The sequence below is a fragment of the Diadema setosum genome, chromosome 21, assembly GCF_964275005.1.
Source record: "Diadema setosum chromosome 21, eeDiaSeto1, whole genome shotgun sequence".
Lineage (NCBI taxonomy): Eukaryota > Metazoa > Echinodermata > Echinoidea > Diadematoida > Diadematidae > Diadema > Diadema setosum.
Window position 1 is genome coordinate 29,546,833 of NC_092705.1, and position 13,009 is coordinate 29,559,841.

The following is a 13,009-nucleotide window of genomic DNA, read 5'->3' on the forward strand; positions in this document are numbered from 1 at the left end:
TGAGAAAGACACAACCGAAGATGGAATACAATAGCATTAAGCCGAGGAAGGTAACACAAACATTACATTGCTCCTCATATGCAAAATTTCAATATGAAGGAGAAAGAAGATTTCCTTTGATTTTCTGAGGAGCTGGCATTTAATATACTCAGCATATTTTAAGTGTGAGGAAACACTGAAATCTGACTATTGCATACTGACAATTTCGTTCTTTCAAACATAGAAATAAATCCAGACAACCGAATTCAGGAACAGTAAGATTTACGTTCTAGCAGAAAAAGAAAAGAAAACATATTGCTGTACAATTTTGTTTGGTTCAAGGTTGTACTTTTGCTGACCTTGAGATAATCTCCAATGTGTTTTGATTTAAACAGTATATTATACTTTCCTTGTAGACATGTTGACGTAAAATTGATAAAGACCGTGTGTTATCTATATTATATCGACCCGCTTTCTTCTTATCTTCCTTTATTTCTTTTGTTTTTATAATTCACGAAGATATGATTTTCCTCCAAAATGTTCTCACTTTTAATACCTTTAATCAACACGACCCTTTTTCGTGTACTTCAAAAACCTCTGTCATCAACTCAAACCTATTCCTGTTTGAGCCTTTAACATAATTTCTCCCATTCCTGTTAATCATTAAGTGCGTCTGTGACGTCTTAATCTCCTTATACACGATGACGGGGGGCAGAAGAAATCCCAAATGAAGCGAGCAGGTGAAAAACTGACAAACCGCCAACCTCTTCTCCATCATATCACAACATCGCCACCTGTAACTCGAGACATCCTCGCCGACCGTCACGCCACTTTTTTTTTCTTCATCTTTTAATAGTCTCCTCTCCTCTCGATCTGCCCTTAATGATTGGATGGGAATGAGCTATTGTATCCGCTTTAAATCGTCCATGCCGCCGCATCTAATCCCGTCCTAAATCTTCACCCAATCTTCGCAATAAGCGTCCCAAAGGTCCCGTCTTTTCCCCCCACTGATGTAACGCACCGAAGCCATCACCGATCTCCAAGATGCGACTTTCTCCAATGAGGCATGGTATTGATGGGGTGGGGGTGACGATTGGGAAGGGGTGGAGAAAGGGGGGGGGGAGGGACGGGCGCGCAAAGATGCGAGTCTCTCACACTTTAGTGACCCCATATGTACAGAAAGTGCAGGGAACTACGTTCTATCTCTCTCTCCTCCTTAGAAAGGAAATCTTTATTCCTGTACACGATTAGAAAAGTTTGATTGGACATCATCGTCATAAGTACGGAGTAAGTACATCATCTGATGTGACCTCCTCGTCTTACAGCTTCGGGTGTGACCAACGTTATTTCCGTTTGTCACTCGAGTAATAGGTCGTGAAATATGAAGGGGAGAATAGTTTACTATGCCCGCGGAGACACGCCCAGATGCAACCACACAGGCCAAGGTGATGAGAGAGAAAGACACAAATATATCAAGAGAATGGAGAAAGAAGGAAAACAGTAGAAAGGAATCTAGGACATCAATTCAATCTATTCTTATTTTCTAATGCAATTCTATTTAATTTTCATAGATAATAACATGATATGCGAAAATTCCAAATAACCTCCAGTACTCAATGGCGGAGTGTACAATGAAAAATAGAGGTAAATGACGAGTAAAAAACATTCAAGCTCAAACCTACAATCGTTGCCAGGGAAAGATACTACCATGCAAGCACATACACACAAAGACAATGTATGAACGCACACACACGTGCATACATGTTGTTAGTGTGCAGAGTATTGTTTTTCATGTGGAATCAATCCAGGGAAATAACAATCGAAACCTGATTTTTGGTGTTAAAGCAGAACTACGTCAAAAATTGTAAGAGACGTTTAGCTGGAACATGATTGAGGATAAGTAAATGAGAACTATTTTATAAAATATTTCTGAATATTGTATTCATAGTCATAAACTATTACAAATAAGACTCAATTAGCCATGTTTAAAGGCTTTATGAAATACAAATGCATGTTGATTTGTGTTGATTCATGATACCCTCAACATCACTTTTGCTGTGGAACGAATATCTAGAAACGATCCATATAATTTCAATAATTTTTCTTCTGATTTTCTTTAGATTACTTGGATACGCCGACAAAAAACCCTTCCAAACCAATATTCTTGTTGTGACCTCATCTGTCAATCATTGCTAAAGTACTAATATGTTTAACAAATGACATTGGAATGCACCTTCCCCTCGACTCAGCATAACTTGCATGTTTCTGTGTTACTAATGTGACTAACAAAAGACATGGCGAGGGAACATGCAAGTTATGCTCGGTCTCGGGAAGGGTGCATTCCAATGTCTTTTGTTAATCATATTAGTACTTTAGCAATGATTGACAGATGATGTCACAACAAGAATATTGGTTTGGAAGGTTTTATTGTGGGCGTATCCAAGTAATCTGAAGAAAAATATAAGAAAAAATATTTAAGAATATATGGAATGTTTCTATTCGTTTCACTGCAAAAGTGATGTTGAGGGTATCATGAATCAACTCAAATCAACATGCATTTGTATTTCATAAAACCTTTAATTTGTACGTTGCCACACATGCATGTCCATTGCCATTCACTCTGATCGTGAATGACAGTTATAATACAGAGAGAGTAATTTGATAATGCAAATGCGATGATGCAGACCTACTAAATAGCGACTAAAGCACTGATGATAAAGAAGAGCTTACTGTAAATTATCATATTATCATGATCATAAACATATGACGATATTGATATTGATTATACCAATAAACGATACTCAATGACCGTATCTTCATTTAACAAAATATGCAAAATAGGTAAAACAAAATCCTTGGCACGCGTGAGTTAAAGTAGCCATTCCTCCCTAAAGTCAGAACTGTGCGGACGGAAATATGATGACGTCATTTTGAAGGACTTGCGCGCGCAGGGTTCTCCCCCCCCCCCTTCTCTGTCTTTCCCTCTCTCGAGATCTCTCTCCCCGTATGCAACTTGAGGACGCACATTGTCAGTTCTTTACTCAAGTAATGGCCTGTGGAGACGCGCAGCGCATGCGCATTGATTCCTCATGTGGACTACGTCTTAGGGGGTGTTGCAAGAAAGTCGAGTTGCAATCAATTGCAAATATCTATTGCTATCTTATCTAGTATTGCAAATTTGCAATTAATTGCAGGATTCGCAGTAGATTTGGGGGAGCTGCAATTGATTACAACTTTCTTGCAACACCCCCTTAGTTTGTGTTGTCGACATTTTAGTCAAAAGGCAAAACAAAACACAATATATGATATGGTTCTCAACTCGAGGTATCTATTGAAGTTTCACTTGAATTGAAAATGACCTTGTGTGTGTGTGTGTGTGTGTGTGTGTGTGTGTGTGTGTGTGTGTGGATTATTTACGCATCTGTTTGTTCATTTTCATTTTCTTATTTCATCATTACAAAAAAGTAGGTCAATGATGCTTCTAAATGAGAAGAAACCGTGAAAAATTGACATTGAGCAAAACAAGTTGCGAAGTGGCAACATCGGCAACAAATACAAAGAGTGATGGAGAGAGGGGGGGGGGGGCAGGAAGATGTAGAAAGAGAAATGTGATGTTGGACTCGGGAAGAGAAAAGAAAAGACAAACAGAAAGAAAACCGAAAGCTGGTATTACTCCTTTTCTCCCCTACTAGACCAGTCTCCTTTAGCAATGTTTAGCAGTCGTTACAGAAATAACATAAAGGGCGCACGCGCAACATCCTTCGTTTCTTCCGCTGGTCGCGAGGCGGAGCTGCCCATCAAATCCTTATTACCTCCCGACATCCGTGTCGAGTGCTGGTGAGTTGGAGAGGAAAAACCGTCAATCTTCTTAATTCGATTGTGGCAGCTAACAAAGAGGCTTTAGAAAAGCGCATGTCGTTTTCGGCTACGACTCTCCAATTAGCGCCACCATGTTGGCGGGTAATTTCGGGTCAAACTCATTTAACGCACGAGAATTCATGAATGAAGGACGCGGGGTCCGAAAAAAAAAAACTAAAATGAAAAATAAGAATGCCACGTCGCCTGTTAGTTTTTCGAAAGAATGTATTTTTGTCGTTCTTTTACGTCAAATGGATTTAAACGCATACTCGCGTCCGACTTTGAGTATGAAATTCCGCGTTGGAGCACGCTCAGTATTATTGAGATGTGGGCTTTGAAAGGCAACATTTTAATCCTCCGCGTGTTTGATTTCCGTCTTCTACACAGCGACATGTACATCCCACTGAATAGTATTATCGTGCTGGTGTACGATGCTGAATCGCTCAGAGGAAAATGAATGAAACCGTAACCTAGGTTACCAAAAAGTGCGGCATGTGTGAATGAAAAGAAAACGCATCACAACTAAACCAACAAAAAGGACTCCTGTCGTCTGCCTCTTGTACATTTTTGTTGTTGTTGTTAAGATATAGCTTGACTGTATTTGGTAGTGAGGGCGCAGTATGTTGTTTGAGACTATCACGGACATTCTATTCTCTTGATGACTATTCACTGAAAGTCATAGACACTGGTATAGAACATGTAGAATACACACATATCCACAAGCACCTTTTAAGTGGAAACACACTCTCCCCTCTCTTTAGAAACACAAGGATATATCCTTGGGAAGTTAGCTCAAGATAACATGGAAAATGTGTTTTCCTCGTAACTGTTTATATTGTAAGGAAATGATATCATTATAATGTGATGAGAGCGCAAGTGTGTCATTTCGTAGAATACAATGAACGTAATTCTTTTCGATATTTAGGAAATATTTACAAGTGTTGATGAAGAGCACTGTGGTATTGTATTTTGGAGTGCAACGTGTAGTATCACCGTCATTCAGTGAAGCTCCGGGCTCATGTCATGACGTTCAACCATTTCAACCTTTCTACTCGACCCACTCACGCATTTGTTGAAAGCAAGTGATATTTTTCTATTTCACATGCTTTCTATTCTCGTTGGAAATATGTTTTCAACAGAACTTGTATGAGAAGATATGAATTTGTATTAACTGTTTATTCTTTAAGATTTGAATCAAAGATATTGTAGTAGTACACACACATGCACACAAATATGTGTATGTATATGTACATGTATATTCATATATGTATATGTATATGTATATGTATGTATGTGTGTATGTATGTGTGTGTGTGTTTGTGTGTGTGCATGCATAAAGGGGGTGTGTGAGTGTGTATTATTCGTCTCATTGTGAATATGATGCTGATATTGAACGAGAGTCAAAGTAAGAGTATCATGGAATGGAAATGGATACATAACTATATACCTTTATCAGTTTTAAAGGCCTTGTTTCTTTGACCTACTTTGACTGCTGAAATTAAAGGGAGCTACAAGTGACCCCACGATTTGACCCTTTTAGAGGGGTAATATCGTACAAGATCACGCACGATCTTAGCTAGTTCGTTCCCACAATGCACCATATTTATATAGGAGGGTTGTTTTTTTTTTTGGCAACATTTCACTCTGAACATGATGTTTCAGTGGATAACATTAAGGGTAGTTGCAGCTAGACGAATATGTGAGTAATGTCATACAAAACTTGCTAATAATCAGAAATAGATTAATATGCAGCATTGGAGAATAAAATCATTACCACCTAAAAAAATTTAGAACCAAGCCGCCGCACCACAGAATGTTATCACCGCCCCCTTTTCCTCCTTCCCCCTCTCTCTCCTACATCTCCTGTGCTTCAAAGGGGACCACGTGACACTAAGATGAAATACTAGGTCAGAGCACTTTGTATGAGTGAAGGGAGTATTTGCTCGCCCAACAAGCTTTGCCAAGCGTGTTTGAATTTCTCGGTCCATTTTCAATCCACCCCGTTTCATTTTGCAGGGCAAACACCCCCGTTCGGCTCGAAGCCCGCCAATATCGCCTCTTGCGGCACACACGAAGCCACGAGCTCAAACGCAGACGACAGTTGATGTGTTTCGGCGTAGTCTATCTCATCAGAATCCTGTCGCTACATTCTTCAAATCTCCATTAAAAAGTTCAAGACATAGCAATAATTCTTCATTTCCAGCTTCTCAGAAGAATGTATAGGATAATCGCAAAACTGAAACGTTATAAATTGCGCAGTGATGACTGAGTGGCGAGCTAGAATTTGAGGACCTATCGCGTTGCGGTCTGATGAAATGTGTGAGCCCACGCAGACTACTAGTGTGTATGGACCGACTTCGAAGACACGAGCAAAGGGACATTGATACGATCCAGTTTTCAAACACACATTTGAGCGTTCGTTCAGACGATAAAGAGAAGCTGATCTCGTGTCAAACTCACGAAATATTGCATTTTTCCACGAGGTGAAAATGCCGGACCATATTCTAAATGGAGGGAAAAAAAATCGAAATCAGACAAAGTTCTCTCTTTGGAGTCTGTAAAAGGACAATTTTTTACCTCATTTATGCTGCAGGTTAGATCTATTAGGATTCTATTATTGCCATCATTTTGACCATCTTATGGAGTCACCATTACTAAGTCACGACTAACTGTATGATTGAAAATGAGTCGTGGCCCAGTGGTTAATATCTTGAACTATCAATCACGAGGTCAGTGGTTCGAGTCCCTGATGGCAGCGGCTGTGCCCCAATGCAAGGCACCTTATCTTCACTGCCCAGTACTTCGGGCGGGGATTTTAGCTCTGTCCCTGGGTTGCATGCTTATGAGAATTTAATGCTTACCTAGCAGTCATGTACAACAAATAAACTCAAAATCAAATCAAATGTGGCTTTCTTAACACTCAATAATATAGTTGTCCAGTACTTTAAGATTTTTTTTTTTGTTCTATAGACCGATGCATCATTGGTTTAGTAAAATAATGAGATAATTCCATTGAGATGTAAAACTTTTCTTTTTGTTTCCCTGTCAACGTAGCTTCCAAATGGATTAAGTTTTAATTTGAATCATAAACCAAATCTCTATGTCTAGATGAGCGATTTCCTTTGTAAGGTGGAACGCAAATGGGAGAGAGAGAGAGAGAGAGAGAGAGAGAGAAACAAAAAGTTGACATAGGTCCACTGGACTCCACAAAGGCATATACCACCAATTAAAGTATAGTGACGACGAAATCTATTAATTGTGTCATAACATTTTGCACGAATCACACATTGTGTAAAACTTGAAAAGCTAAGTTAATTCCCTGTTGTCATCCGAATACCTTTTGAAATTGATTACTTAAATTGAACTAACTTAGTAGGAATATGCCTGTAGTGTTTTATGAATTGATTATCATATCAATAGAATGTTTAAACTATAATCTTCTTTTTTTTCTCTCTCTCTCTCTTCAGATGCACATTTAAAGATAATGCTGATACTCCACGTTTATATAATTATTATTTTTTATCATAAAAATTCTCCGCTGAAAAATATCACATCGCTGTGCAGTCGTGTGAAAACGGGGTCCTTACAAATCGAGAGTCGCCACTTGTACATACAAGTGGTCGCGCGCGCGCGCGCCGCTCCCAGCCCCAACCAGCACACACACACACACAGGCTCGGGCAAATTCACACAGCCATGCGTTCGTCTGCCCTGTGGCGCCGCGGCGGCCCACCGTCGCTGGAACGGCGTGCTGGGCCCACCTGCGGCGGGAGCAAACAAGGGCGGTCCCCTCCCACACTTGCAGCCACGCTTATACATGCATCGACCGTCTCCTCGACAGGGGAGGCTACGTTTCCCTTAGTCCCGACTGTGTGTTTGGGAGAAGCTTAAGATGGCTCAGCTTTTCAGCGGACCCCAGGAGCGAATCTGCGATTTCTGTTCCTGTTTCATTTTTTTTAACTTCCTGGGGAAAAAAATTAAAAATGTGTGTGTGTTGTGTGTGTGTGTGTGTGTGTGTGTGTGTGTGTGTGTGTGAGAAAGAAACGAGTTTGAGGAAGTGTGGAAATACACTCGAGATTTGAATGATTATGTTGTACACGTGATCCTAACCCCAAAAGACTTCCGCAACCTACAACACAGTGTCGCTGAGTTAAAAAGAAGAAGAAATGAATCCAACGAAGCATACTGTGTGAGTTTGCCTATTGACTAAGAATTAGGAAAGAAAACGAAGATAAACACAGAAAGAAAACCAAAAACAAACCAAAGAAACTGCGGCCGTCTTTTTGCCATTTCTTTTTTTTTCAACATAACCTTGTATCCGAGCAAGATTTCTGAAATGTTTGACTAGTGACGGGAGAAACACATAACGGCGCTAATCCACGAGCCCCGAGGTTTAGGCACGATTTAGTGCTAAGGCCCGGCTAAGTGTTTGGCAAATTTAGAGAGGCCATCCGAGGTTTAAAGGAGTCGGCCTTTCAACCTTGTTCAACTCATCTTTTTTATTCGTTTTTTTTTTTTTTTTAGATGAACATTAGTGTCAGTAGAAAGAAAATTATAAATTATTTACCTAATAGGGTATAGAAAGAAAACAAAATATTAACATACTGTTGGTGCTATAAAGAGTCATAACCAAAATCTTGCAGGCGTTAGAAAAGCAATGACTGATAAGAACCTATTAATGCGTATCAGAATTTTTGATGTCTGATTCGCTGTTCATCACGCCAAGGTAATATCTATTCAGCGTCCAACTTCATTAATTTTGTGTTATAGTTCGAAGTCCCATCATATGTGCGTTAATACTGATCCATGAGTGGGCAAAATTCTTCAGGTAACTCTTTGCCTTTAATGCATGACTCAATCTTACCGGCCCTATGATGGAAAAACAAGCAAACAAACAAGTGCTTTCTATGTTATATGCCATTCATGCAGATGTGTTGGCGTTCCACTTAAAAAACATATGATTCGTTAATATCATATGAATGGGATACACTCACTGAGTTTGGAAATATTCTAAAATCTGCTTGAATTTGGTGGAGGGTGAAAAACTATTCGAATGTTAACCTGTGAATCCAATTTTTCGCCGATGCAGTCAATCCTATGTATCACATGGATATTCACTGAGACAAACTCAAGATGGGCGTTAGAAGTAATCACCCAAAGAGGAAATCCCTGAAGCAATCTGTTACTCGTAGGGGATAAGCGAAGAGCTCATCGGACTCTTCTGAAGTTTCCGAGGAATTCTTGCTACAAGTTTTGGTATTTTTGATAACATCAAAGAGGTACTAGGTGAGGACCTCCTGGTAACATGCACCCTTTGTGGTCATTTGTCAGTTTATCTCCTGTTCAAAAGAAAGTGTATTTTCTTCTTTTTTTTCTCTCTCTATCTCCATTTTGATCTTTTTCTTTTTCAAGTAATCGGAGTTTACGGATATGACAGGCCAAGTGTAATAGAAAATTGTGCTCCGTTCGTCGTACATTGTAGTTGTTTAGGGGTAAAAAAACCCCAAACAAAACAAAAAAGTCTGCTTTGACAAAAAGTGGATATAGTGCCTTCTTGGAATCAAGTACCTCCTCGTAATCGTCAGCGAGCGTGATGCGTGTTAGTCGTGGCAGAGGCATCGTTTCACGATTACGAGACCATGATTGAAAACCAGTGTAATTGACTATGGGCTTGTTTAAACAGAGCAATGTTAGCTCAGCCAGCGACCCTATCAAACTCGTTCCACCCCCGATAGCCACCGGTGATGGCTACTCCAAGTATACGGTCGCTCCTGAGGGGCAAGTGTGGGACTGTTTTTTTCTTTCTTCAAACAAGAGAGATGGCGTTTTCTGATGGGGATTGACAATTTGCAATAACTGTGCTGTAACTGACGGTTAAAGGGGGCTCCAAGTGTCCAGTTTACGAAACCAAGTCGATTTAAGATGGAAAGTCAATCATATGAAGAGGCTGGCAAAGGATTGGGAGAACCTGTCTGACCTATTTAAGGGAATATTGGTGCTGTCTATCTTTCTTTTTCCTTTTTAACTAATGTTACAAAACTGAAAGTTGTCTTGTTGATGCATTTTGAAAAACGTGACGAATTAAACGGGGATGAATGATTATTCGATTTTTCTGCAAACAAGGAGCAGCTTCTCTTATTTCTCATCTAAAGGAGGAATTAATTCTGAATTGCTTTGACGAAATCTAGGAAAATGCTAATTATTATAAAACTTTTGATTATTCTCAAACTGGGAAGCAGTCTGATTTGAAACACTTCATACACAGACACAGACACAGACACAGACAGACAGACAGACAGACGCACCCATCAAAGATTTCGGGGATGCAGATGAGTCTGCTGCTTTGTCCTGTCCTGTCTTTCCTATCGACCATTTTGTTTTACTCAACAGAACCATGAGGCGACACGTACGATTTGTTTCTTGTGTTGACTGCTTACTTGCAATGTGATATTGTGATATCCGCGTGTCATTTTATGGTGGGCATTGTTTCATTCAAGTATGTGAATTTGGTAGGTCATGTAGATGTATTTTTTGGTGAGTTTATGTTTTTATTTTGCCTCTTCACTCTGGATAGAAGCTTTAAACAAGTTTAGCACAATATAGAATGAAAACAAAATGTTCGCAGAGTCACCAGAGTTCTTGTGATCACAAAGTCGGACGCGTTGTGCAAAGGTTGAGATAGAGGGATAGATTGAAAGAGGTAAATAATTCCAATGAAACCAAGGGAAAGGCGATATGGAAGAAAAAAAAAATAGAATGGAAAGAAGAGAGAAAGTTAGGATTACCTGGAGTTACAAAGCCTGATTCTGGTATAGAAGTGAAATAACTGTAAGAAACTGTAGTGTCTAGAGGCAGTCATCCAAGTCAAGAGAATTTCTTATCGATAACGGTCTCCTCCACCTGTATACTTTAAGACATACCATAAAATACATGTACATAATATACTATTCACATAATTATATATTTCTTTTGAGTACTAGTACTCCTGTTTTTATTTTCATGTGAGAATTTTTGATTTGTCATATTGATTACTTCCATACCAGTGGAGACATAAAACAAACTGAAAACTTGAGACTGTAACTGAAATCAGAGACTAAAATATACTAGCAGGAATTAAAGCAAAAGAGGACAAAAACATGGAAGAAAGGAATGATTGTGAAAAACAAAGAGAAAATAGAAAGAGGGAGGGGGGGGGGGAGTGAAAACAAAATGATATGAACTTAGAGACAGACAACCTGGAAACTCAGAGAATTTCAGCACATTATGGCAGAGCAAACAAGCTGGTAATTATAAGAACGCCAGAACGACTGACCACAAACATACGACGTCTTCTCGACAAGTGACGTGAAGTAAAATAATATGTCGCTGAACGTGGTGCCCCATTTTATTTGATGACATTTCTTTCTTTCTTTCTTTCTAAAGGAAACGACACGTATGTAATGGTATGGGGGCATTGTTCGCAAACAAATTTCGGAGAGAGGAAAATAGCAAATCTAAACCCGTCGTGGGTCTATATTTGCAATGGAAATTGCCCACAAAAGTAAATTGTAGGAAGAGGATAAAGAAAAAGCCCTAATGTATATATGCCTAACATAATAGGAATACCGGGGGCACTCGTACTAGCCAGGTCCCTCTAAGAGTTGTCGAAATTCGAAATATTTCCTCCTGGTCCCAGATCAAGTGCACTCAGAACTTCTTCGAACTTTTCTTGAACTTCTTGAAAAAGAAGGCAGAAATGTAGGCTATGTCTCACCAGTCATGCATACATAACGGCGTACCTTTTCTTGGAGAATTGTATATCAATGATGATGATGATGATGATAATAATAATAATAATAATAATAATAATAATTACAATAGTAATAACAGATGTAACCATACAAAATTTGCTGATATAGTCGCCCTTGTTTAACCGTGACTCGGGTAATCCTCTCTCCCAATAACAGAAGATGTAATCTATAATTGTACACATATATATATATATATATATATATATATATATATATATATATATTACATAATCATCACATAAATAAATCAGCTGGCACCCAACCATATACAGTATACTTACAGTAAAATAAAACCTCACAGCTGCTCATTTTATCTGACATTATGCTTATTATCAATTTACTATATTTTCGCAAATTTTGTTTCAACATCCCTCGAACTGGTGGTAGCTAATTATTTCAATTTCAATTTCCACTTTAATTATTTCAGTTCTATTTTTGTATTTCTCGATGGTAAATATATGAAATGCAACAAAATATAATGATACATAATGTCCAGCTTGGATATACAAGAAAAAATAATATACTAAATAGAACATGGCGGTCGATGTGTCAGTTTCGATCAATATCTCATATCTTAGATAAAATCGGCAAATATAGGGAGATGTTAGCTGAACAGATTACATGAAAACTTGCAACAAGGAATAACAATTTTGACGGTATTCAACCGTTTAGCACGGGCAGAAGTAACAAAATTGCCTTATCCTTAACTCATGTCAGGTCAGAAGCGGAATCTCTCGTAATTGAACGAGCAGCGATGCAGTCGTTTGTTAGTACTTCCTTGAACGCTTTAATCGTTATTCACATCCTCAAATGCTGGGCAGAATGTATTCAACATGTGTATGATTTTGCTTTACTATTATGATAAATACTAATGCTTGCACACTATTCATATCTATGATGCATTTGTGTGGGGATAAGAAACGTAAAGGTATTGTCAAATTTAGTAATGAAAGCAGAACTCCCCTGAGAGTAGAACTTATACTGAACAGTGCTGAAAAGATGATATTGCCACTGCTGCTGTTGAAAAGTATTATTGCTGTCATTATTATTGCAACTGTTATTATTTTTCATCATTATTACCTTAATCATTTTGATATCTTTTTTATTGCTATCAGTACCATTGTTACTATTATTGTCATGTTACTACTGCTACTACTACTACTACTACTACTACTGCTACTACCATCACAACTACAACTACTACTACTAATACTACCATTACTACTACTACTTCTGCTGGTATACTACTTCTGAGAGTACGGTACTACTACTACTACCACCACCACTACTACAACTACCAATACCACTACTGCTACTACTACCACTGCTACTACTAGTTCTAATACTTCTACTACTACTACTACTACTACTACTACTACCACCA